The 26,069-nt window shown below is 42.6% G+C and overlaps 1 protein-coding gene across 11 annotated transcripts in view; it reads right to left on the reverse strand.

The window, feature by feature from the left end:
• gtf2ird1 (GTF2I repeat domain containing 1) overlaps nt 1-25,807 on the reverse strand; it is a 200,237-nt gene extending 174,430 nt beyond the window's left edge. For 10 of the 11 annotated variants that reach the window (XR_013577523.1, XR_013577522.1, XM_078548437.1 and 7 more), the window contains exon 1: nt 24,684-24,999. The gene's annotated coding sequence lies outside the window, so the exon portion shown is untranslated. Of the gene's footprint in view, nt 1-24,683; nt 25,000-25,678 lie in introns of those variants that run through there. The other variant, XM_078548429.1, reaches the window with a different exon arrangement.
• Between the last annotated feature and the right edge of the window lie 262 nt (nt 25,808-26,069).

Below are 26,069 nucleotides of genomic sequence, written 5' to 3' on the forward strand. Positions count from 1 at the left end.
GGCACCTTTAACATAGAAAATGTCTGAAGATGCTTCATTGTATGGGGGTTGGGGTGGATATAAGAGAACTAACACTAAGAATTTTATCAAACATGCATTTTCAGAAAAAAAGGCTTGCATTTATATGGCACCTTGCAAAACCTCAGGATGTCCCAAAGTGCCTTGGAAGTGTAGTTACTGTTGTAATGTAGGATCTGTGTTAGACATTTTGCGCAGAGCAAGTTCTCACAAATAGCAATGTGATAATAGACAGTCTTTTTTCTAAAAAAAAAAGTGATGTTGATTGAGGGACAATTATTATGCACTGGGAGAATTCCCCTCTTCTTTGAAATACTGCCGTTGGATCCTTTATGTCCATGTGACAGGGCAGACAGAGCCACAGTGTAACATTCTCATCCAAAAGTAGGTTTTCAAAAGGTGAAGACGTAAATTGAGAAGCAACAAGGGAATATCAAGAGTACAGGACTGAGGCAAGTGTAGACTCTGCCACTGGTGTGGTATTAAAGAAAGCACAATGCATAAAATAACCCAAGTTAGGAGGACTTAAACGATGCAAGGTTGTAGGGGGACAGGGTGTGATTAAACCCTGGAGGGATTTGAAGCCAAGAACAAAGATTTTAAATTCAGTGCGTTGGGAACAGGGTGCCAATGTAGGTCAGTGAAACAGAGAGGCTCACAGCCGTGAGGGTAGATCTGAAATGGCAAAACAAAAACAAAAATACCTGGAAAAACTCAGCAGGTCTGACAGCATCTGCGGAGAGGAACACAGTTAACGTTTCGAGTCCGTATGACTCTACAACAGAACAAAATGGCAAGTTTCTTTTACAGGCAGGAGAAGCAGCTGAAATATCAAAGCATTAGTTGTGGGAAGAGATTGAGTTGGTGATTTTTAAAGATTTCCTTCTTCTCTCCTATCCCCTCAACAGCAACGTAACCATCACATTCTGCAGGGTTATTGTGTGTTTAGAGTTTAGGCACTGGTTTTTTTCCTCTCCTACAGGTTTTGTTTCAAGCTTTGGTAGAGGTACAGAGATACTATCCACACTCTACCTCATCCAAGTCACCAGAGACAATGAATGTCATATTGTTGAGGTGGGACCAATCAGCACCGACTCCAATCCTGTTCCTTCATCGCCCAGTCACTCCAGAACAAGTCACTGGGAACGGAATGAAAGGACGGAAAAGGTTCCTGCTTAACACAAGAGAACTCGTGCAATTACAACAATCAACTGCTTCACACCCAAGATCAGCTACCTCACATATTCCCATCTGTGCAAATCAGTTCCACGCTGTGCGGTGCACATGCCAAGGGAGAGAGGGTCACTGATGAAGCAGCTGAAGTTGGTTGGGCCTAGGATACTACCCTGAGGAACTCCTGCAGCGATGCCCTGGGGCTGAGATGACTGACCTCCAACAACCACAACCATCTTCCAGTGTGTTCAGTGTGACTCCAACCAGTGAAGACTTTTCCTCCTGATTCCCATTGACTTCAGTTCTGCTAGGGCTCCTTGATGGCGCACACTGTCAAATGCTGCCTTGATGTCAAGGGCAGTCACTCTGACCTCACCTCGAGTTCATGTTTAGAACAAGGTTGTAACAAGGTCTGGAGACAAGGGGTCCTGGGGGAACACAAGCTGAGCATTGGTGAGCAGGTTACTGTTGAGTAATTGCTACTTGATAGCGCTGTCAGTGACACTTTCCATGACTTTGCTAATACTTGAGAGTAGACTGATGGGGCGGTAATTGGCTGGATTGGATTGTTCTGCTTCTTGTGTACAGGACATACCTGGGCAATTTTCCAGATTGTCGAGTAGATGCCAGCGTTGTAGCTGCATTGGAACAGGTTGGCTAGAGGTACGGCAAGTTTTGGAGCACAAGTCTGCAATTCTATTGCTGAGGGCCCAGGGCCTTTGCAGTATCCAGTGCCTTCAGCCATTTCTTGATATCAAGTGGAGTGAATCAAATAGGGTGAAGCTTGACATCTGTGATGCTGGGAACCTCAGGAGGAGGCCAAGATGGATCATCCACTCAACACATCTGGCTAAAGATGGTTGCAAATGCTTTAGCCTTGTCTCTTGTACTGATGTGCTGGACTCCTCCATCATTGAAGATGGGGATGTTCTTGAAGCTTTCTGCTCCAGTTAGTTGTATACTTGTCCACCACCATTCATGACTGAATATGGCAGGACTGCAGAGCTTTAATCTGATCCATTGGTTGTGGGATCACTTAGCTCTGTCTATAGCATGCTGCTTCCATTGCTTGGCAGGTATGTAATCTTGTGTTGTAGCTTCACGAGGTTGACACCTCATTTTTAGGTGCTGCTCTTGTCAGCTTCTTTCACATGCCTCATTGAACCAGGGTTGGTCCCCTGGTTTGATGGTAATAGCAGAGTGGGAGATATGCTAGACCATGAAGTCACAGATTGTGGTAGTATACAATTCTGTTGCTGCTGATGGCTCACAGTGCCTCATGCATACCCAATTTTGAGTTACTAGATCTGCTCTGAATCTATTCCATTTAGCATGTTGTCTCCACAAGGACTTTGTGGTGGTCACTGGTACTAATATGGTCATGGAAGGATGCATCTGCGATGGGTAGGTTGGCGAGGATGTGTTTCCTCTCGTGTTGGTTCTCTCACCACTTGTCCCAAGCCCAATCTGGCAGATGTGTCCTTCAGGACCTGGCCAGTTTAGTCAGCCCTGGTGCTACTGAACCATTCGGTGATGGGACATTGAAGTTCCCCGCCTAAAGTGCATTCTGTGTCTTTGCTACCCTGATCTAAATGGTGTCGAGCAAGGAGGAACATTGCTTCATCAGTTGAGGGAAGGTGGTAGGTGGCAATCAGGAGGTTTCCTTGCCCCCATTTGACCTGATGCCACAAAACTTCATGGGATCCAGAGTCATTCTTGAATGCTTCCAGAGCCACTCGTTCCCAACAATATGTCACTTTGCTACCACCTCTGGTGGATCTGTTCTGCAGGTGGGACAGGACATACCCAGGAATGGTGATGGAGGGGTCCGAGATGTTGGCAGCAAAGTATGATTTTGTGAGAATGTCTATGTCAGGTTGTTGCTTGACTCTTCTGTGGGACAGCTCTCCCAATTTGGCACAATGCCTTGTGGAATGAGCATTTGAATGGAGAGGTCCAGACAGGGGTAGGGAGAGTGCTCCCATTAGCAGAATGGTTGAAATTGCAAAGGCTCGGAGGCAATATGAGGGAAAACTTTTTTTAACATAGCAAGTGGTTAGGATCAGAAATGCACTGCCTGAGTGTGAGCTGGAGGTAGATTTGAAAGGTAATTGGATAATTACCTGAACAGAAAAGGCAGGGGAGTGGAATTAGCCAAGTTGCTCACGCAGAGAGCTGGCATGGGCATGGTGGCCTTCTCCTGTGCTGTAACCATTCTATGATTCTATGTCAGTGAGCAGGGCCTTGTTTTTTCGCCTGGGCTGGGTATGCCTTTATCATGTCGGGTGTCTAGATTTATGCTGGGTGGTCTGTCCAGTTTTATTCTCATTATACTTTATCATAGTGGCTTGGTAGATCATTTCAGAGAGAAGTTAAGAGTCAATACTATTGCTGCGGGTCTGGAGTCACATATAGGCCAGACTGGGCAAGGATGACAGGTTGTTTTCTTACTTAAAGACGTTAGTTTTTTTAAAAAATTCATTCATGGAATGTGGGCTTCGCTGGCTGGGCCAGCATTTATTGCCCATCCCTAGTTGCCCTTAAGAAGGTGGTGGTGAGCTGCCTTCTTCAACTGCTGCAGTCCATGTGGTCTAGGTACACCCAGAGTACTGTTCAGAAGGGAGTTCCAGGATTTTGATCCAGTGAGAGTGAAGGAACGGTGATATATTTCCAAGTCAGGATGATGAGTGACTTGGCCAGGTGGTGGTTTTCCCATCGATCTGCTGCCCTTGTCCTTCTAGATGGTAGTGGTCATGGGTTTGGAAGGTGCTGTCGAAGGAGCCTTGGTGAATTCCTGCAGTGCACCTTGTAGATGGTACACACAGCTGCTACTGTGCGTCGGTGGTGAAGGGAGTGAATGTTTGTGGATGTGGTGCCAATCAAGTGGACCGCTTTGTCGTGGACAATGTCAAGCTTCTTGAGTGTTGTGGGAGCTGCACTCATCCAGGCAAGTGGAGAGTATTCCATCACACTCCTGACTTGTGCCTTGTAGATGGTGGACAGGCTTTGGGGAGTCAGGAGGTGAGTTACTTGTCACATGATTTCTAGCCTGTGACCTGCTCTTGTAGCCACAGTATTTATATGGCTAGTCCAGTTCAGTTTCTGGTCAGTGGTAACCCCCCCGAAAGTTGACTGTGGGGGATTCAGTGATGGTAATGCCATTGAATGTCAAGGGGTGATGGATAGATTCTTTCTTAGAGATGGTCATTGCCTGACACTTGTGTGGCACGAATGTTACTTGCCACTTGTCAGCCCAAGCTTGGATATTGTCTAGGTCTTGCTGCATTTGAACATGAGCTGTTTCAGTATCTGAGGAATCACAAATGGTGCTGAACATTGTGCAATCATCAGCGAACATCCCTACTAATGACCTTATGATGGAAGGGAGGTCATTGATGAAGCAGCTGAAGATGGTTGGGCCAAGGACACAACCCGGAGGAACTCCTGCAGTGATGTCCTGGAGCCGAGGTGACTGACCTCCAAAAACCACAACGATCTTCCTTTGTGCTAGGTATGACTCCAACCAGTGGAGAGTTTTCCCCCTGATTCCCATTGACTCCAGTTTTGCTAGGGCTCCTTGAGTTAAATGCAGCCTTGATGTCAAGGGCTTTCAATCTCACCTCACCTTGGGAGTTGAGCTCTTTTGTCCATGCTTGAACCAAGGCTGTAATGAGGTCAGGAGCTGAGTGGCCCTGGCCAAGCCCAAACTGGGTGTCAATGAGGTTATTGCTAAGCAAGTGCCGCTTGATAGCATTGTTGATGACCCCTTCCATTACTTTACCGATGATGGAGTGTAGGCTGATGGGGCCGGAATTGGCCAGATTGGATTTGTCCCGCTTTTTGTGTACAAGGCACCCCCGACAATTTTCCACATAGCCGGGTAGATGCCAGTGTTGTAGCTGTACTGGAACAGTTTGGCTAGAGTTGCAGCAACATCTGGAGCACAAGACTTCAGTACTATTGCCAGAACATTGTCAGGGCCCATAGCCTTTGCACTATCCAATGCCTTCAGCCATTTCTTGATATAACGTGGAGTGAATCAAATAGGGTGAAGACTGGCATCTGTGATGTTGAGGACCTCCAGCAGTAGTTGAGATGGATCATCTGCTCGGCACTTCTGGCTGAAGATTGTTGCAAATGCTTCAGCCTTATATTTTGCACTGATGTGCTGGGCTCCCCCATCATTGAGGATGGGAATATTTGTGGAGCCTCCTCCTCCAGTGAGTTGTTTAATTGTCCACCACCATTCATGGCTGGATGTGGCAGGACTGCAGAGCTTAGATCTGATCTGCTGGTTGTGGGATCACTTAGCTCTGTCTATCACTTACTGCTTCTGCTGTTTAGCACGCAAGTACCTCATTTTTAGGTATGTCTGGTGCTGCTCCTGGCATGTCCTCCTGCACTCTTCATTGAACCAGGGTTAATCCCCTTGCTTGATGGTAATGGTAGTGGGGGAATATGGCAGGTCATGAGGTCACAGATTGAGGTTCGAGTGCAACTTTGCTGCTGCTGATGGCCCATGGGATGTGGGCATCACTGACAAGACCAGCATTTGTTGCCCATCAATTGCCCTTGAACTGAGTGGCGGCTTGGCTATTTCAGAGGGCAGTTAAGAGTCAACCACATTGCTGTGGGTCTGGAGTCACATGTAGACCAGACCAGGTAAGGATGACAGATTTCCTTCCCTGAAGGAAATGTGTGAACCAGATGGGTTTTTACAACAAATGTCCTTCAGGGAAGGAAATCTGTCATCCTTACCTGGTCTGGCCTACATGTGACTCCAGACCCACAGCAATGTGGTTGACTCTTAACTGCCCCCTGAAATGGCCAAGCCACCACTCAGTTCAAAGGCAATTAGGGATTGGCAACAAATGCTGGTCTTGTCAGTGACACCCACATCCCATGAAATAATAAAGAGGAAAACAAAGCTTATTACTCCAGGTTTACTTAATTAGCTGAATTTAAATTCCCCACCTGCTGTGGTGGGATTTAAACTCATGTCTCCAGATCTTTAGTCCAGCCCTCTGGATTACTGGTCCAGTGACATAACCACTATGCTAACATTCTTAGGCTGTGGTTTCTCTGATCTAACAAAATGTGAAGCCTAGACTGGAAGCTCAAAATAAACTTTCTTTCAGCTAAATATCCTTTTTTGCAAAAAAAAAGACAATGCCCCTTTCAGATGAGCATTTGGGGTAGGCAAGCAATAAAGAGTGATCACAATTTTAAAATCAAAAACTACAATTGACTAAAATTATTTAAAATGAGTACATAACAGAAATAGAATAAGTGTTGGAGGCAAATGAATTCGACGGGGAGAAAGTTACTCAATTGTCCTACACAATTCAGTTAAACCACTGCTTTCAGACCTACTGTACCATGACTTCTTGCATGCCCGCAGTGACTAATTTTGCACAGATGCCAACCTGAGTAGACCGAGCTGGCTGATAGAGGAGCTACAACATACATGCCCAGGCAGAAACCTTTTTCCTGTAGGGCTGGAATACAAGCATCAAGCGCATGGCAAAAATGAGGCAGTGCCACTGATTTCTCTCGTGTTCAATTAAAGTAACGAGTTAGCACAGACTCAGCTCAGCTTGGATTCCTCGGGTCTCTGGTTCTGGTTTTAACCATGGTCCAGCTTTCGGTGGGTGGGCAGAGATGGGATTTAGAAACTCATCTGCTGCTCCAAAAATGAGACCCGAGGGTACAGTATTTTTAAACCAACATCCCACCCGGGAGCAGTGGGAAATTTCACAGGGAAGAAAATAAATTGATTGGCTGCTCAGCCATCGCACTATGTAATCCGGCAGGGTTGCCATTGCAGCAAAGGTCTGACATTGCCTTTTGAGAAAATTTTGAAAAGAAAATTGACTTTTGGGCTTTTTCTTCCCTGAACCCTCTTCCTCAGGCCAGGCCTGACCTGGCCAGGAACTGACTGCCATTTCCTGCTCAGACCACTGAGTAAAAATTGCAGCCAGACGTGCTCAGCACCACTCAGTTCAGCATTGATGGTCAGTTCTATATGACTTCAGGGTGAGTGATCTGGGAGGTTTTAATCATTCACCCACTCTATTACCACCAGGCAGCAAGTTTTAAATTGTTCTCTTCATTTCTCCCTGTCTCTCTATCTTCACAACCCCAGGCCACTCGGCACCAGTTTTCTCCAGCATAACAGTTGTCGGCTGCTAGTATCTACTAAGCTAGGCACCTAGTGATCAAGGTCATGCTCGGGGCAGTCAACAGGATGTGTGATTTACGTAGCACCTCGCCAAACAATAAAAGCTTTTTCCTTCCTGAAGTCAGAAAATCTCTACCAAAATGGCAACAAGGCCAGATTACTAGCTGTGCGTTGAAACTGCCATAACTGGCTCAGAGGTGATGACATCACCAATGAATAGGTACATGTGCTGCAAAAGTTAGGAACCTCAGTGTGAAATGCACCAGATCAGATCAAAGCAGGCATTATAATGCAAGGGGGGGAAAGCTGTAACTTAGAATTTTATGGTTCCCAAAGCTAATGGCTCCACCACTAGGGGCTTCCTCATGTCGTATCTGGGGCTGTTGTAGAATAATTGACAGATTGATTGCTATAATTAGTCAACAACTAAATTACTGTTGTACTATGCAACTACCAGGTTAGTAGAAGGCAAACTAGGTGGATTTTTGTCTTTCCTGTCTAATAATACCTATGTTCCTATTATATTCAGCTTGAATTTTAATCTAAAAGTGAAGCGAATTTGGTATCAAACCAGTTCCTTGTGGTCATAAGCCCACAACAAAAAAAAGCCCACAATTTTGTGCTAACTGGCAATCATATTCAGAGAGAACAGGGGTTGGCTAATGTGGAAAATGGGAAATGCCACACTCGTACAAGATTAGCTTGAGATCAGGGCCAAGATATATTGTTGGGGTGGATTGGTGGGAGCTTTTCTTTACCTGTTCCAAGTTAACAATGGTAACAAGATAGAAAGTATCTCATCTGCCAATACTAAAGCCTCCAAAATTCACTATAAGAGCAAAACAACATGACCTTACCCAAGTCTCAGACCATCAACATGTTATCTTGCATTTGTTTATCGAGGAATTTTTCCTTTACATAATTTTGAAATATCCTATATAAAACTAAATAATCAAGTATGTGTCAAGGCAACAACTAGCATGAACAAAGTATGGAAAGGTCACTCGAGTCCAGCCCCTTCCAACACAATCTGCAACTGTTGACTCCCTACTCCTGAGAAAGGTCAATAATAGGCCAATCACAAAACTCGACCAAACTTTTTGCTAACGCTTGATGGTAATTAAAAAGTTTTCAAATATAAGTCTGGATTATTCAGTCTTGCTCAGTTTTCATTCAATAGATATTGAATGAACAGCAGGATTGAAGCCTATATTCCTGTACGCTATCATAATTTATCCTGCAGTTCTTTATCCCGTCCATAATATATAGCCCTTTATTCATATAGCCCTTTTTTTTAATAAAATGCTTTTGATGAGAATCTATCTGTATGCTTAAATGCCTTTGTTGAGAACTTTTCTATCCATGTCTGGTTCTAGGCTGTTACTTTGTACTTGTGTCTTCTGGTGTGAAGTTAAATAATTGGTTTAAGTACATCAGCATTCCCCACAGCATTTTAAAATCTGGATCATGTTCCCTTTCAATTAAATCAAATTCAATGTTGTAGGCTTCTCTTCATAGCCCCGAGTCATCATTGCTTGTGCTCTGAACCCTTTCCAAAGAATTCACTCTCATTTACAGGAACGATATCCAAAACCGCACACAATATGCTGAATGTTGTCACCTGACAGCCTATCACTTTCCATCACCAGGACCAGTTACTTCCGCCTCCAGACCATTGATCATCTCTGCCCCTTCCTCAGCTCATCTGCTGCTGAAACCTTCTTCTGTGCTATTCTTATCTCTAAACTCGATTAGCCCAATGTACTAAGATAAAAGCAAAATACTGCGGATGCTGGAAATTTGAAATAAAAACAGAAAACGCTAGAAAAACTCAGCAGGTCTGAGAGCATCTGTGGAGAGAGAAACAAGGTTAATGTTTCGAGTCCGTATGACTCTTCTTTAGAGCCCTGAAGCCCTGAGCTCTGAAGAAGAGTCATATGGACTCGAAATGTTAACTCTGTTTCTCTCTCCACAGATGCTGTCAGAACTGCGGAGATTTTCCAGCATTTTCTGTCTTTATCCCAATGTACTCCTGGCTGGTGTCTCACTTCTAAAATTAAACTTATTCAAAACTCTGCTGCCCTTACTCTAACTTGACCCAAGTCCCATTCACTCATCACCCCTTGGCTCGCTAAATTACATTTGCCCCCAGTCTGGAAATGGCTCGATTAAAGTTCTCATCTTTGTTTTCAAGTCCCTCCATGGTCTCGCCCTTCCCAATCACTCTGTCACCTCCTCCAGGTCCATAACCCTCAAAGATATCTGCGCTCTTCCAATTCTGACCTCTTATCTGCCCCTGATATTATTCACTTCACTTCCAGTGGCCATGTGTCTCCAGCTGCCTGTAGGCTCTTGAATTGCCTCCCTAACCTCTCTCTGTCTCTCTGCTTCTCCTTTAAGACGTTATTTCTTTGACTAAGCTTTTTGTTAAAGTAACTTGTTATATAAATTGAATTTCAAGCAATTTATCCCAATATTAGAATGTCTACCTAAAATGTATTCCAGTGAATATTAACCCGTCTTAGGAGTCTCACACTGGCCTAACACTTTCTGTTTCATCTCTTTTCCCAACTGTGTCAATACACACCCATTGTATATACAGGTTGCCTAAGTTAACATGTATGACTATATATTCAGAGTGAGCCCTTGGATCAGCAATAGCACACCCTCCTCCAAGCCTTAAGGCCCCATCCAGACAGCCCCAGTGAATGGAGGCCGATGTGCTGTGTTGTGTATTACACTGACAAAAGGTTAACATGTGGATTCGCTGCAGGCAGCCATTATTGAACGAATTTTATTTACAACTCCCCAACAGAGAGGGCAATAGAACAAAATCCTCAGATTTTGCATTATACTACATCACTGCCCACTTAAAAAAGCAACCCATACATCAAAATGTAAAATGGGACATAATTTCCCAAACTACAATATGACTAAGCCAATATCAATAATATCTGAAATTTAACAGGTTGGGTTGATCATTTGTTTTTACTGTAATCACAATCAAAACATGTGACCAAAATTACCAGAGTAATTTGCATGTAAATGAAAAGAATTCCTTAACACCAGTATGTGTTTAACAAAAATATCATTTGACAAGAAATAATGTAAAGAACAACTTTCTTCTTCTTCCTCCCTACATGCTTTAAATTAACCTATTTGTTTTCTTTCTCTTTCTGTCTGTGTGTCTCCTTCCATTTCCATTCACTTGACTCTGCTGTCTCGACATCTCCAACTGTGTCAAACCTGAACTCCGGCTTTGACTACCAGCTCCACTTAATGGTTGGACTGTGACATTGATTGATTTGTTTTAATCAAAGACCCTGACTCACTTGGCTCTTCCAGTGGATTCTGTGATACTGGCAAACATGCAGTTTCTTTTTGACTTTCATTTGGGACTGTAGGAGGAATTTTGGACTATAGGAGGTTTCTCATGCTTTCCTATTGTCAGATTTCCTCTTTCAAGCAAATGATCTGCATGACACTGCAATTTCCCTGCAATCTTCCCTAGATATGTAAATGCACCTAGTCTCTTTACAGTAACTCCTAGCACACACTTTTCCTCATCACCTTGATGGCTTCTCATCATGACCTTCTAACCAGCACTGAACTCTCTAAGTTTCATGCCTGAGGTACCATGACTCATCTTCACTTGGTCTTGCCTTTCTCTTACTTTATTATTGACATCAGGCTTAAACAAACTAAACTTTCCCCTAGGAGTGAGTTTAAACTCGAACATGTAAGGTGAACTAAGTTGGAGACTATGGGGCTATTATGTAACAGAACAGAAAATTATCTAGCCTGTGTCAAAGAGAAACATGGAAATTACTGCCCAGCTTATCACCTAGCAAGTACTCCAGCAAAGACCTCTTTACAACGTGTACACTTCTTTCTGCAGCACCATTCGGTGCTGGGTGATATGATGATATTAGAGCATGTTTGACTTCATTCTTACTCAGAAATATTTCAAACTCTTCTGACATAAGCTGTGGACCATTGTCTAACACCACACCTCTAGCAAGCCATAAACTGCAAATCAACTTCTCAAAATCTTAATTGTTTTGGCACTTGTGGTTATTGGGCATAGGCTCAACATTTATCCACTTGTTATAATTGAATCAACCTGTACTTGTTCTTATGGTTTTCTTGTGTTTGACTAAGGAATGAAAGGAATCTTGGTTGGGTCATTTCTCATTCCTAGACACACTTGGTTACTTATTCACCAACTCTCCAGTATCTCTATCTACCTTTGGATACCAAAAATAGCTTCTTGTACTGCTTTCATACAGACTATCCCTATGTGTTCTTCTTGATGAAGTTCTTCTAACTATCTTTCTCTAAAACGTATTGAAATAATGACTCTTGAACCCCATAGGAGACAGAAATGAACTGAGTATAGATCAAGACTATGGTGAAACACACCTACAAATTCTCATCATCATGTCAGCCATTCATGTCATAATTGAGCACTTTACTGAGCACTACTCCCTTTTCTCTGGCAGACACTGGCATGTCATTAATGTATGTAAAGTAATTCACAGGTAACTTGGTGGCTAGAAATGAATCAGTTTTCACTGGAACTCTCAAAAGAGCATCCACATTTGCATGCTGATTCATTATATTTAATATCATATTGATGGGTAAAGAAAATCAATGCCCATCTCTGAGGTCTTGTTGCCATGAGGAATGGTACTCCCTTCTTTGAACCAAATATGATCATATGGGCTTGGTGGTCAGTTAACAAGGTGATCTTCTTACCATACAAGTATTTGTGGAACTTGGTAGCACCATATATGATTGCTCATGCCTCTTTCTCAACGGGAGTAATTTTGCTCTAATTAAAGTACGTGAAGCATTTGTTACAGGCTTCTCCACACCATCTTTCATATGTGAGATAACACCACACCTAACTTCATGTGGTAAGGCAGCGCATGCTGATACCAACTTTTTTGGGGGGATCATAGATGTTCAAAACAGTATCACTGGTCAATACTTTCTTCAAATGCTTTCTGACCCTCCACAGACCGCTCCCAATCTATTCCATCTTTAAGCAGTTGATACAATGGAGAGAATCCACTAGCTAAGTCGGGGAATAACTTAGAATAATAGAACATTCATAGGGATTGTTGTGTAAATTCTTCTTTCTTCTCTGGTCTCTTTGCTTTCAAGATCCCATCAATCTTCTCCTGCATTGTGTGGATACCTTCACCATCTATTTGGTGACCCTGGTATGTTACACTTGATACCATGAAGCAACACTTGAGTTTTTTTAGCTTTGATGCCGTACTTTTGAAGTTAATCCGTGGCTTAATTCAATGTTACAATGTGTTCTTTCTCTGTCTTACTGCTAATTAGAATGTCATCTAAGAAGCAGCACACCCTTTCATCCCACTTAGTACCTGACCTGCGACGCTCCAGAAAACTGTGGGAAGCAGCTGGCATTTTGTACCAGTACAACCCTTTGTGTGAATGAATGGTAAGCAGTTCCTTGCTCCTGTTAGCTAATATGAATTGGAAATACCATAGATGTTGGCGTCTAAGTCAACCTTTGAAGCCTCAAAAAATCCATCCAAAGTCAACCTTTGAAGCCTCAAAAAATCCCTCCAAAAATGGGTGTTGAATTATATTCTGCATATAAAAGCGAACCGCTAGCATTGGTGTGGGTGGTCGCCATCTTTGTCACTTGCCACGCTGTGTCTGCTGTGTGTGGGTGTGTCTTAAACTCCTGCACATCCTTGCAACACAGCCCGCATCACCGACTTAATCCTCTGTGCCCAGTTATAAGGTACCAGTAAGGAAAACATCCATTTGTGGGGTGAAAAATTAAGGCCGACTACTAATGTGAGCATAGCATGTCGTGGCTAAAAGGTGGATGGGGCGGTCAACTTATATGCCAAGTATGTGCAAAAATAGGATTTTTTGGGGGCAAAATAATTAGGTTGTCTTATACGCCAGCTAGACTTATACACCATGATCTGCTATACGCATTTGACAAATCGACTTTACTGAGCACCTTCTCATTGGCCAAATTAGAAAACAAATATTCACTGGTAGGCAGCAGGCAAGTATTATACTCAATCACCTTATTTACTGTTTGCTTGTAACCTCCACAAATCTGAACAAACCCATCTACTTTATGAACTACCGCCAAAGATGTGGTCCATTCACTGCTTTTCACCTTCTTAATTGTCTCTGTTCTTTCTAATCTATTCAGCTCTTTACTTATTGCTTCTAACTATGCATAAGGGGTTGGCCTAGTCTTGCAAAATGTCAGCTGTACATTGTTCTTTATCTTGACTTCGGCCTTGTGATGCCTACTTTTATCACTCAGTTCCTCCTTGCTCAAAGGCCACTTTGTGTTGTCTTAACACTTCCTCAATGACAGATGTGCCCTTACTGATCCCCACTGTAAATAACTTGGCCCAGTTTCTTCCCATCAGGGAGACTTTGTTCGCTCCTACTATTACTACCAGTGGCAAGTAAAATGATGCATCATCATATTCCACCCAAGCACTAACTTTACCTAACCCTGGAATATTGCTATACATACATATGTACAAACATATGAATCAGGAGGAGTAGGCCACTCAGCCCTTTGAGCCTGCTCTGCAATTCAATAAAATCATGGCTGACCTGATTGTAACCTCAACCCCACATTCCTGCCTACCCCTGATAACCTTCCACCCCCTTGTTAATCAAGAATCTATCTACCTCTGCCTTAAAAATATTCAAAAACTCTGCCTCCACCACCTTTTGAGGAAGAGAATCTCTAAGAAAAAAATTCTCCTCAACCCCTTATTTTTAAATAGTGACCCCCTAGTTCTAGATTCTCCCACTAGTCAGTTTCAAACCAGTTTTGCATAAAGGAATGTGGCTTAAGGATTTCTTGTACTTTCCTTCAGAGATAATAGACACAGCTACATCCGTATCCATGATGAAAGCAAGTTATGAATCTCCAACTTTCGTTTTTACCATGGGTGCTGGAATTATACCTTCAGCCCTTTTATTCACACCTTTCATGTGCTTTTTTTCTTGCTCTCTGATTGAGTACAACTCTTAATTTTCCTGCTCGATAATATCAACTTGTTTCCATATCATATATGCATTCAATGATTTCCAGACTCCTGAGCTAGTTTTAGATCTACCATAACCTCAATCTGGTGCATGGCTATGACCTGAAGCTTTCCCACAACCTGGAGCAGGACCGTTTCCTCTTCTCCTGCATGCCGTCTGGCTATGACCAACTTTCCCATTGGCATAACACTTTGACCGGGAATGGGGGCTTTTAAACGGTTGGTGGCAACTATGGCAACAGTAGCCTCTAAATTTCTGACACAGATTGTGAGCCTGGCTACCATGGCCTGATCTTGCTGAAATCTGGTGGGCCTCCCCCTGATGGTTCGGGAAAAGAACCCCCCCCCCCACCCACCTTTTCCCCCCACCCTTGCAATTTGCAGCTATGACTTTCTGCCTTTTCCAGGGCTATGGCTCATCGCAGGCCTCGTTCCACATCAGCTTATTACCTTTGGTCAGAAACCTGGCCTGGATTTTATGGTTCTTTAGGCCTCCTACAAACACGTTTCTAAGGTTGATTTCGGAGTTCCCAACATACCCATAGTGAAATGGGAGTTTCCTTAACTCGAGAATGTAATCTGCAACAGTCTCACTTGGCAAATGCTTCCTTTCACTGAATGTGACCTTCAGTGAAATCTCATTCTTAGCTGCACCATAATGAATCCAGAATTGCATTATTTTCAGAATAGTCCATAGTACTGGCATCTCACAGATAACATGGGTTAGACACCACCTCAAAAGCATCTGGCCTCATTGTAGTAACGCAAACATTTTCCTCACCTATTTTTTTATTTGCTTTCAGCCAAATGTGTAACCTTCATTTGTAATTACACCAGTCCTCTTTGTTAGGGTTGAATTCCCCCATTGTCCCCAAATATTTTTTTTTTTTTTTTGTAAAAATATACTTTATTCATAAAATATCTTCAATCACATTCCAAACCATTTCAAAAACAACATTACAAGGGTACAATCCAGGTTAAACTTTTACAAAATGTATCACCAGGTGCATCAGTACAAACAATATTACAATCATTTACAGCCTTTCATTTTGATCTGTACAGCCCGAGGGGCTCTAAACAGTTCCCAGTCTCTCGGTGCGCTGTGGTAGAAAGGTCTTAGACAGCGACCCTTCCCCATTGCGCCTTTGCGGCAGCTGCCCCAAGCTTTAGTGCGTCCCTCAGCACGTAGTCCTGGACTTTGGATTGTGCCAGTCCGCAACAATCGGTCGGGGACAACTCTTTGTGCTGGAAGACCAACAAGTTTCGGGCAGACCAAAGCGCGTCTTTCACCGAGTTGATGATCCTCCAGCTGCAGTTGATGTTTGTCTCGGTGTGTGTCCCTGGGAACAGCCCGTAGAGCACAGAGTCCTGTGTCACAGAACTGCTCGGGATGAACCTCGACAGCAACCACTGCATCTCTCTCCAGACTTTCTTTGCAAAGGCACAATCCACAAGGAGGTGAACAATGGTCTCTTCCCCACCACAGCCACCTCGAGGGCAACGTGCAGAGGGGATTGTCCCCAAATATGCCTTCAGTGCCATTTGCTCAATTACATACTCAGTCCTGACTCACTGCACCTGAACGCAATGTGCACACACACAACTATCTTTTAAATTGCTCAAACTTCCTCAGAATCAACTTTAGAAGTTTCAAAGTTGTGTTCTCCAGCCCTTAACTTCTCAAATGACGTGTAGAAAATAATTTTATCCAGGCCTTGCCGTCATCTTTCTGTTGTGCATTGCACTGAGAAAAGATTAACATGTGGACTCACAATGGGCAGCCTTTATTGAACTAACTTTATTTAAGCCTCCCCAACAGAGAGGGCAGCAGAGAGGGCAATATAACAAAAGGCTCAGACCTGGTTCTGAATAGTGGATTAATCTCCAGCAGCAACCCTCTCCCCACCACTTTATCTTAAAAAAAGAGTAGGTAGAGCTATTTAGCTTTGGAGAAGGCACTCTAAGGAAGGCAATGAAAAACCACCTGAGTTGCTTTCCGCTCCTAAGTGGCTCGGGACTCACAGCCTGAGCTACAACCTGTCCTAAGATAGGACTAAACATTTCAAATGAATGAAAACAAAATTATCCGCATGAAAATCCTATCACCCTTCCCCAATCGTCAACATGACTTGCCCAAGTCCCTCAACCTGTCCTATGTCGCACACCTGGCAGCAATCCACAGTGACATCAGCAAATGTTACAAATATCCTCCCACAGTTTATAACTAGTGTACATAAACTGTAGGGGACCCAGTGCATACCTGTGCTGTGTGGAACTTGCTGCTCACTCCTTCTCAGGCAAAGCTTTTTCCCTTAGCACCACTTCCCATGATTTATTGTTGAAGCAATTCGCAATCAAGATACCATCTTATGAGCTCTCTACAGCTTCTTGGATATGGCACATTACCAACCCTGCCTTGGGTAATATAAGGTTTTATACCTCTGTGGAAAAAGGAAGTTTATCACTTTATATTGCCTTAGTACAACATATATACAAATGTTATAACATCAGTGGGACTGTCTTATTTAATAAGAAATGTTATATCCCCTAATACAGATTGAGATGTTTGGCTGCTCACTTGTCCAATCCCCAAGGTCACTTGATCAGGTACTCCCTATAGGAAAATGATTTAAATAGATCCTTAACTCAATCAGGTTTAAGTGTTTGGTGAGAGAAGTTTGCAAATTACCAGCCACTTGCAAAGTGCCAGCTCTAGGTCAAAAGAAACAGCATGCCTTTGTTTATTTTTAAGATACTTTTGATAGCTGGAGTGTGATAGCCGCTCTCAAATTTCATATTTATAAAATGTATTGGAAGATAGATACAATTCCTCATAATCATTCACTCTCAGTAACACAACAGCTGTCTCTCCAAGTGTACCATGTCTCCTGAAGTTTAGAAACTGTGCCTTTTCAGTCAACTGCTCTTGTAGAGTTACATGATTCAAGGATTAACAATTATCCTACTTGCAGTAATCGGTTTACTGGATTATATGTATTCTCGCACTACTCTACCAATTCACTTCAGGGTGCCATTTACCAAACTCAACTCAGGTTTTTGAAACTACAAAATCTATATTTTTACAACATAATTACAGGATATCAAAAGTTCAACAAATGCCAAATATAATATAAAACAATGCACATTGGAAAATATCTGCAATAGGTCAATTGTGCTTCATAAGAACTACTTTTGAAGAAATGTTATAGGTTACTGGTGAATTTGGCATGTTTTGTCTTCTTGTACCACGTTTAATATTGGCGTATCATATCCAATCAAACAAGGTCACCTCCCTCAGGCACAGAATTAGAATTGACGCTTCTGACTGATCAAGCAGCAGAAGCAATATGGATTGCAACTTTGCTTTGGAGACCTGCATTTAACCCCTTAATTCTTTTGACTAATAAGGAAACATTCATAAAAACAATCGACAATGCTACACTCAGAAATATTTGAATAAATCGACCAATGCTAGAACGGATACCAGGACTCTCAGCTGTACAGCTGCAATGATTCACCAGTTGACAGTTTTCCAGACAAATGGGTCCATTAGCTAAAATGGAACCAGACATTCAAAATGGACACACAAGTAGCTTGTTCAGATCACAGTAAAACCCTATTATTTACATCAAAACAATCACTAGCAATTTAAGTCAACAATCAGAATGATCTAGGATCAAGAGACACTGCTCTTTTTTAAAGAAAATTGAAAATTATATTTAAATTTACAATGATTTTGACAGCAATGTTATACTAGCGTAAAATTATATGGCGTACACAGGGGCATTGTAGTCCAGTAACACCACTCTATAATCACACATTAAATTAAATGTGTTGAAAATTAGTAACATATTGTATTGTGTCTTACTACAGCTCTTGTTTGGTCAGATAACAACATTAAAGTACAGGATAAATGTTGGGGATCATGCTTTCTTTCAATCAAATTATGTCCAATAGCTCAGAATAAATTTTGGAGAATAATATGGTAGCCATAACCCTGAACTCCAACACATTTGAGAGCATGTTAAAACTCTTGAGAGTTTGCACCTTCAGGAAGACCCTCAAAATGTAACAACCTTACACCTTCCTATTTTCTTTGTAACATTTTCTAAGGTGATTGATATCACTTTGCGATACATCATTACCATTGTCCCCCAATATACGAGTGTCTACTGCAGATTCATATTTTTGATAATATTTTTAGAGAAAATTTCAGATAATCCACTATTAAAGAAAAATTCTCTCTGGATTTAAGACCATAGATAGAAGTGGAGCTACTTCACTCTGAGCAATTAGTCACTAACAGGGGCAAGCAGTTTCAGACCAATCTCTGCCCAACACAACTGTGAATAAAGCCAGGTCAGCAGGAAGGAGTGCAAAAGGAAAGGCTGGAATGAAACCTAGCAAAAACAATACTTATTATTGAAGAGGTATCTCCAACATTTTGGAGTAAGGTAAAACAGGAATAATCAGCCTCTCCAGCATATTTTATATTATACAACATAAACAAAACAAATATTAACTAAATTGTAGGAATGTCCCTCCTTCTTTGAACACATCTGAAAACATTCTAACTAGCATCAGCAGGCAACAGCCAAATAAAGATCATTCTTGGTATAATTGGGACCTGCGAGGTGCAACTCAAATTATCATCCAGTTCTGCAGTGGTATTAATCAAAGTTATGCCTTCCACTATTATTCTCTTGGTTTCGCTCCTGCAATTTGGAAAGCATTAACTCCTTGTTGGGGTACAGTTCTTCAAATTCTGACTTTCCATCTTCTTGTGCAAGTACAGTCAGAAAATATTGGCTAACCATTCAGCTATGGGCAGAATTTGAGCTGTGTCTGACCCCATATCCACATACATGGTCTTTCCAGCAGGTTTCACTGGATGAGGATAGGGGTAGGAACCACGGCTATTTTTCTTTCGCTAGCCCAGGTTTGCTGCGGCTAACTATAACAACTACTTGCATTTATATAGTGCCTTTAATGTAGAGAAATATCCCCACAGTTCTTCACTGGAGCGTAATTAGACAAAATTTACACTGAGCCAAAGGAGGAGGCTTTAGGATAGGTGAAAGATAAGAGTGTCTTGAAAGAGGAGAGAGATGGGTGAAGAGATTTAGTGTGGGAATTTCTGAGCTCAGAGCCCAGACAGCTGAACGCATGGCCGTCAGACTGTGATGAAGGAAGTGTTGTTTGGACAAGAGTGCCTGTGGCTGAGATCATATAGCTAAGTGCAAACCATAGGTGAAGCAGCATTTTTAACCAGTGATGTAACAATTGCACAACCCTTCTACCAACAAGCTGCCAAATCCTAGATTTAAGTCTAAACCAGAGGGGTATCCCTACTATCCCTCCAAAATTAACACTTTGCTTATTGATGGGCTCTTCGGACTGTAGCTGTGTGCTCTGTCCACTCTCAGATTGATTCTTGTACCCATGGTGCTGCCAGTAAAACAATAGATGTGACAGGATCTTTATAGTACAGGAGGTGGCCAATTGGCCCATCAAATCTGCACTGGCTCTCTGAAATAGCATTCTTACCCAGTCCCACTCCCCTGCCTTATCCCATAACCTTGCACATTCTCTCTTTTCAGGTAGCAATCTAATTCCCTTTTGAATACCTCAATCGAACCTGCCTCCACCACCCTCTCAGGAAGTTCATTCCAGACTCCAACCACCCTCTGGGTGAAAACTTTTTTTCCTCACATCACTTTTACTCATTTTGCCAATTATTTTGAATCTGTGCCTTCTCGTTCTTGATGCTCCCTTGAGTGGGGACAGTTTCTCACTAATTACCCTGCCCATACCCATCAGGATCTTGAATGCCTCTATCAAGTCTTCTCTCAGCCTTCTTTTCTCCAAGGAAAACAGTCCCAACCTCTCCAATCTATCCTCATTGCCACAATTCTTTATCCCTGGAAACATTCTTGTGAGTCTCCTCTATACTCTCTCCAATGCCTTCTCATCCTTCCTCAAGTGTGGTGCCCAGAACTGGACACAATACTCCAGATAATAGCCTCTAATTATTGGCATTACTCTGACTCAACAATACCCAGCCTGGGGTGAGGCAGTCGGGAGGGTTTGGGGTGGTGGGAGTAGAAACTCATTTCAAATTGCAAAAATTTAAAAACCATTTTTTAAAAAAAAAACCCAGCTAAGGAAGAATGAGGAGACAGTCAACATTTGCGCCAGTGACCCCTTAATAAATACCTTGTACAAAAGAATCAATAAACACAAGTAGGCCTGAAAAGCTCCTGCTGACACTGGAGAGTTACAAGACGGACAGACACACACACACACACACACACACACACAAACAGAGGACTTGGTGTCTTTGAGATTAGATGTAAGTGAAAGAATGTCATTGCTGAGGGAAGAAGATGCTATAACTACAAGCAAGAAGATGCTGCTGCTGTGTCACTGACGGAGCATTCAACAGTCTGCAACTAACCCAAGACGCAGTGCAGATCTTCTCAACATCTTTGTGTGTCAACCCCCAGCTGACCTCCCCAACACAAACACACACACACACACACACACACACACACACACACAGATTTGCGTGACAAGGATGAAAAATCGCAATCCTAATTCCAGGACCCCTTGTGTCCATGGCGACTGGTATCCATCTCCTAGGAAACTAATCTCGTGGTATTTGAACAATGTAACTATGGTGTTTAATCTCTCCGAGACTGATCTTTTTATCTGCACACAACTCATTCCATCATTACACCACTAAAATAGCAAAAAGCAAATCCAACCCCTAACTCTGCCCACATCAAGATTCACATTTTATAAAGACCAGGCTTTGTTGAAGATTCAACAACACAAAATATAAAAATAAATAAAAATCAAGTGACTACCCAACACCAAAAAAGCAAACATGCAACACTAAATACAGCAAAGATATTTTTACAATGAATGAGCATACAAAAACATCAGACTGGAAGGATCAGCTGGACTATCTAGCCGCTCTCACACAGTTTAGGTCCATTATGCATCTTGTCAAAAGATTCCATAGCCCTCAATGCTTTGTAGTCTCCTGGGAGTGAGGCAAGGTGAAGTGATTTAAGGTGAAGGAGAAAACATGTGCCAGGCCAATTACAATGAAAATCTTATGGATTGGGAGTGAGATTGGGTTATATTGCAGCAGATTGAATGAAGGGGAGATTAGAAGGTTTATACTGAGGCTGCTTAACTGGACTGTACACCAAATCACTTTTCCCACTGCAGGCAAAATCAGGTGATTTTTGTAGTGCAGATCATTCAGGCCCTCATTTTACTAAGGGTCTCTTCCAAAATGACACAATCTCTTTAAATCATTTTTCTTTAAAAAAAAATTACATTGCCTTCTTCTCTAAGCCCTATTTCATATCTCTCCACAGAACCCCACAACTCAAGAGGCCAGCAAAGTAAGTTTTTGACTCACTTCTGCCAGTGTGGATTGTCAGTTCAAAACCGTCTATGCAACTCAGGGAGTTTTAACTTGGAAGCCTGGCCAGCAGAAGTAACATTAAGTTTAGGAAGGGCTATGCAAGCTTGATGATGCAATATGAACTATCACGGGGGGATAGAATGCAGATCAGTCCCCATCACTCCCCACTTAATAAACTGGACTGGTCTGACCAACACAAAAACCTGAAAGTGCTCCAATATCCAGTGCCTTGTCAAGGGAGAGTCTGCTAGCTTGTTGTTCACCCATATACAAATAATGTTGTGTTGCGATAAACAAGGCAAATAAGTTACGGTCAAATCAGTTCAAACCCCCACAGGTCATGTTGAAGCTGGGCAGTGACCTGGTACAACTCTGGTTAATGTGACATGGAGGGCCAACAAGGATCCAGGGGGCATGTCATGAAGAGCAACAAGATTGATCCTCAGCATCAGAGGGAAGAGTTAGGAGGAATAAACCTGGGGTCTTCAGATTCAAAGAGAGAATCTCAGAGAGGACCTTACCCAAGTACATTGGATACTTAATGGAGAATTAGGGAGATGGTAGGATTGTAATTCTGGGCTTAACGGCATTCTTTATCTAAGCAGTACTGACAGAGGTCAATGAACAGCTCACCTGTACACACCATGACAGAGAATTCTGTGTACTAAAGTTGGGGGGAGGGCTTAAAACGATGGAGGACATAAATATGGAAAGCTGTAATTCAGATTTCAGCAAGTCTAAAGGGTGGTGTGCCACATCCACTTGAAATGCCAAAAGGACCCAGGCAGAAGCTGTCCTCCCAAACTTGGATCTGCACTGGGAATTTTAATCCTGCTGTAAAATACTGGTGAGAGCAATATGAGACAATAAATTAAGTGTCACACAGTGCTAAAACATATTGGCTTAATTATGATTCTTCCACTACACATTTGCAATGATATCAAATACACCTCATGAGAAACTGAAGGAAACAATGAAAAAATCTTTGCATTAACCATCAGTTAAGAGGAGGGTCTGCAAAACTCAAAAGTTCTTCAAGCAAAGATTACACCTAAATTATATCATGTACAGCATCGAGGAATGTGATGACTTCACGACAGATTCATAGCATCCACTTTCTGCATTACAAATAAATGGCAGTTTACATTTATCCTCGACAACAAGGTGTAACAAGAGTCCTGCATCAGTGTACAAAATTAGCTATTTGCTGTGGCTCACTGATCAGCCCTTTCACCTCTGAGTGTATTCAAGTCCCACTCCAGAGACTTGAACACAAAATCTAGGTTAATACTCCAGAGAGTTATTGGGGGGGGGTGCTGCACTGTCAGATGTGCTGTCTTTTGGATGAGTTAAACCCAGGCCCTGCCTGCCCTCCAAAGGTGACTGTAAAATATGCTATTGCATTTCTAAGGTCATGGGAACAGGAGCTCTCTCTGCTGTCCTGGCACACAGTTATCCCTCAACAAACATCACTAAAACAAGTGATCTGGCACTTGCTGTGCACATATCAGCTGCTGTGTTTTCTATATTACAAGTGACTACACTTCAAAAAGTACTTAATTGGCTGTAAACCACTTTAGGACTTCCTGCAGGCATTATATAAAGACAAGTTCTTTCTATTACAAATGCACCTGGTCACAAATTAATAATTTCATTCATGTTCAAAAGTAAATTGTTGTTCAAGGGGAGTACAGTGGAGGGGGCATCACACTAACACATCTCCAGTCCCTGAGGTACACCCCAACAATTACAATAGTAGCCAAGAGATCACCTACAAACACTGATAACCCCATTCTTGTGCAAATATCTGCACCTTCCTGCAAATACTGAGACATTCCCAGAGACTTATATTGGTGTACCTGGGCACAAACCCAATGAAATAGCAAGACTTTCCTGAGAAGCCCAAGCAAGTCTGGGCACACTCCCAGGGACCCCTTCTTAAATACTGAAACAGTGTCAGCCACTCATGGGGATACAACACTATCACTGCAGAAACTGTTGCTTTAAGATCAACTATGGAAATAACATCCAGGTCAACATCAGAAAAAAATCCGAGAAGTTGATGACCTTCAGGAACCCCTGGAGTTCACACTTTGAGAAAAAGACTTAAGTCAGAGGAAGCACAACTAAAACACGTACTGAACCCACATCAAAAGGACGTGGTCACCGCCAAGTCAAAAACTTGAACTAAAAACAGCAAGGTAAAGGTTTCAGACAATGCAATGCAGCGATTATAATTAATAAACAAGGCTGGCACAATCCAAGTTGGTGAAATCCGGCACTTTGCAGCAGTGATGTTTAAGTGAAGATTGGGAATAGTCATCGGGCTCCTTTGGTGAGGCGGGGAGGGGTTTCGTTGAATACTCCAGATCATTCACAAACTGCGGAAACGGACAGCGAGGTGAAGTGTGCAAACTGACGGGGATTGGAGGGGGTGGGAGGGGGAGAAGGGGGGCGACTGGTGGTGAATGACCAGGGCACAGTTGCGGAGTCTCGGCCTACGGACACTTGTCTTAGATGCACAGCGAGCAGACCGCTGCACACAGGTCGGAGCTGGAACTACCAGGAGCTGCCAGTGGGGGAAGGGGTGCCGCGGAGAAAATGTCAGATTAATTAAAACAGCGGCATCCATTAAAAAAAAGCCCCCCTCCCCCTGAAAAGACAAGTGAAACCCTCACTGACTGATCTCTGGCAGTCTGACCCAGCGAGTCACGTGTCGCCGCAGGATACAAAATGTATCTTTAAAAATATGAAACATTGTGACAAGTTGTTCTTGTTTGTTTCTTTTTGTTGTTACCTTTAAATTTAGACGACCCACCACAGCGCTGATCTTCTTCCAAAATAAAACCACACACACAAACACACAGGAGCTCCTTTTTTTTTAAAAAAAAATTTAAAAAAAAACTTCCCAACGTTCTAGTTTCTCCTTTAGAGCAGTCCGGATTTAGAGTTTTTGGATTTTTTTTTTGAAATGTACAATCCGAAGTGTTTTCTGATACAGAAAAAAAAAATAATAAATGGGGTATCTTTTTGTCCTGATTGCAGACTAGGCACTGAAGGAGGTTTGGCAGATTTTTTTTTGCTGGCTCTGCTCAGACTAGCCTTTGTTCTCTAATCCCAGTAAAGCAGAAACTCATTCGCCCCTGCTAATCCCAGCTCCAGTCCTACACACTCCTTCATTGGCTGTAATTTACATACGGATTAAGGCACACACACACACACATGTCCCATTCTTTTCGCCAAATTACGGCACCTTGAAATTGACAAGAGAAATCAGGGGTGGTGGGGGGAAGCAGCGAAATTGACAAGAAAGAGCGCGTGAAACCGCGCGCGTCAATTTCTTACATTAAAACATCCTTCCTTCCCCCCACTCCCCCACCACCAAAAAAATAAACCCCACTCAATTGTGCTTTATAAAATACACCGGGGAGGTCGCGCACATTATCAAACTAACTACGCCGTGAATTAGGGGACCATTCCGGCGATTTTTCTTTCTTAATCCTTTTATGAAGACTGATGTTAACCTGTGTCGTTGGTGTAGAAAAAAAAAATTAGCCAGGTTTGCAAAATTGAAAACCTGCATTAAATAGCCATGTTCGTTAATCTGCAGGATTTTAAAGCCTCTGCAGGGTTTTCATGTGCCCTTCCTTTCAGGGTGTAGATTAAACAGAGCCATGTGATCCTCCCACGGGGCTGATAGAAAGAGACAGATACACACACGCGCACCAAATGGCCGACTGCACTGTCTGTAGCTCATCATTCCGTGCCGGTAAAGAGAAACCACATACATACCTGCTACAGAGCATAATTTGCGCAATCAGCAGTAATCCCGAATCGTCAGCCGCTCAAATGCTCCTTTGCAAACATTAAATACCTAATGCGTTTTTTTAAAAAAAATGTCCAGGAGTTAACTTTACAGAGTAGAGGCTGCGCAGTACAGCGGACAGCTGATAAGTAAATTGAACTCACCTCTCTGTTCTTCACTTTGATAGCCATTCAGTTAACTGTCTGAATGCTGCCATGCTTCACCAGAACACAGCCACAATGCATTTACATATTGTTTGATTCCATGATGAAAATGACGCAGGTGAAGATTTCTTTTCTCAATAATCAGGAGTGGGAGTTGACCATATGGGCCCTGGAGTTTGCTCCACCAATTAGTAAGGTCATGGCTGCATCTCCA

The sequence above is a fragment of the Cetorhinus maximus genome, chromosome 9 (genome assembly GCF_964194155.1).
Source record: "Cetorhinus maximus chromosome 9, sCetMax3.hap1.1, whole genome shotgun sequence".
In the NCBI taxonomy this organism is placed as follows: domain Eukaryota; kingdom Metazoa; phylum Chordata; class Chondrichthyes; order Lamniformes; family Cetorhinidae; genus Cetorhinus; species Cetorhinus maximus.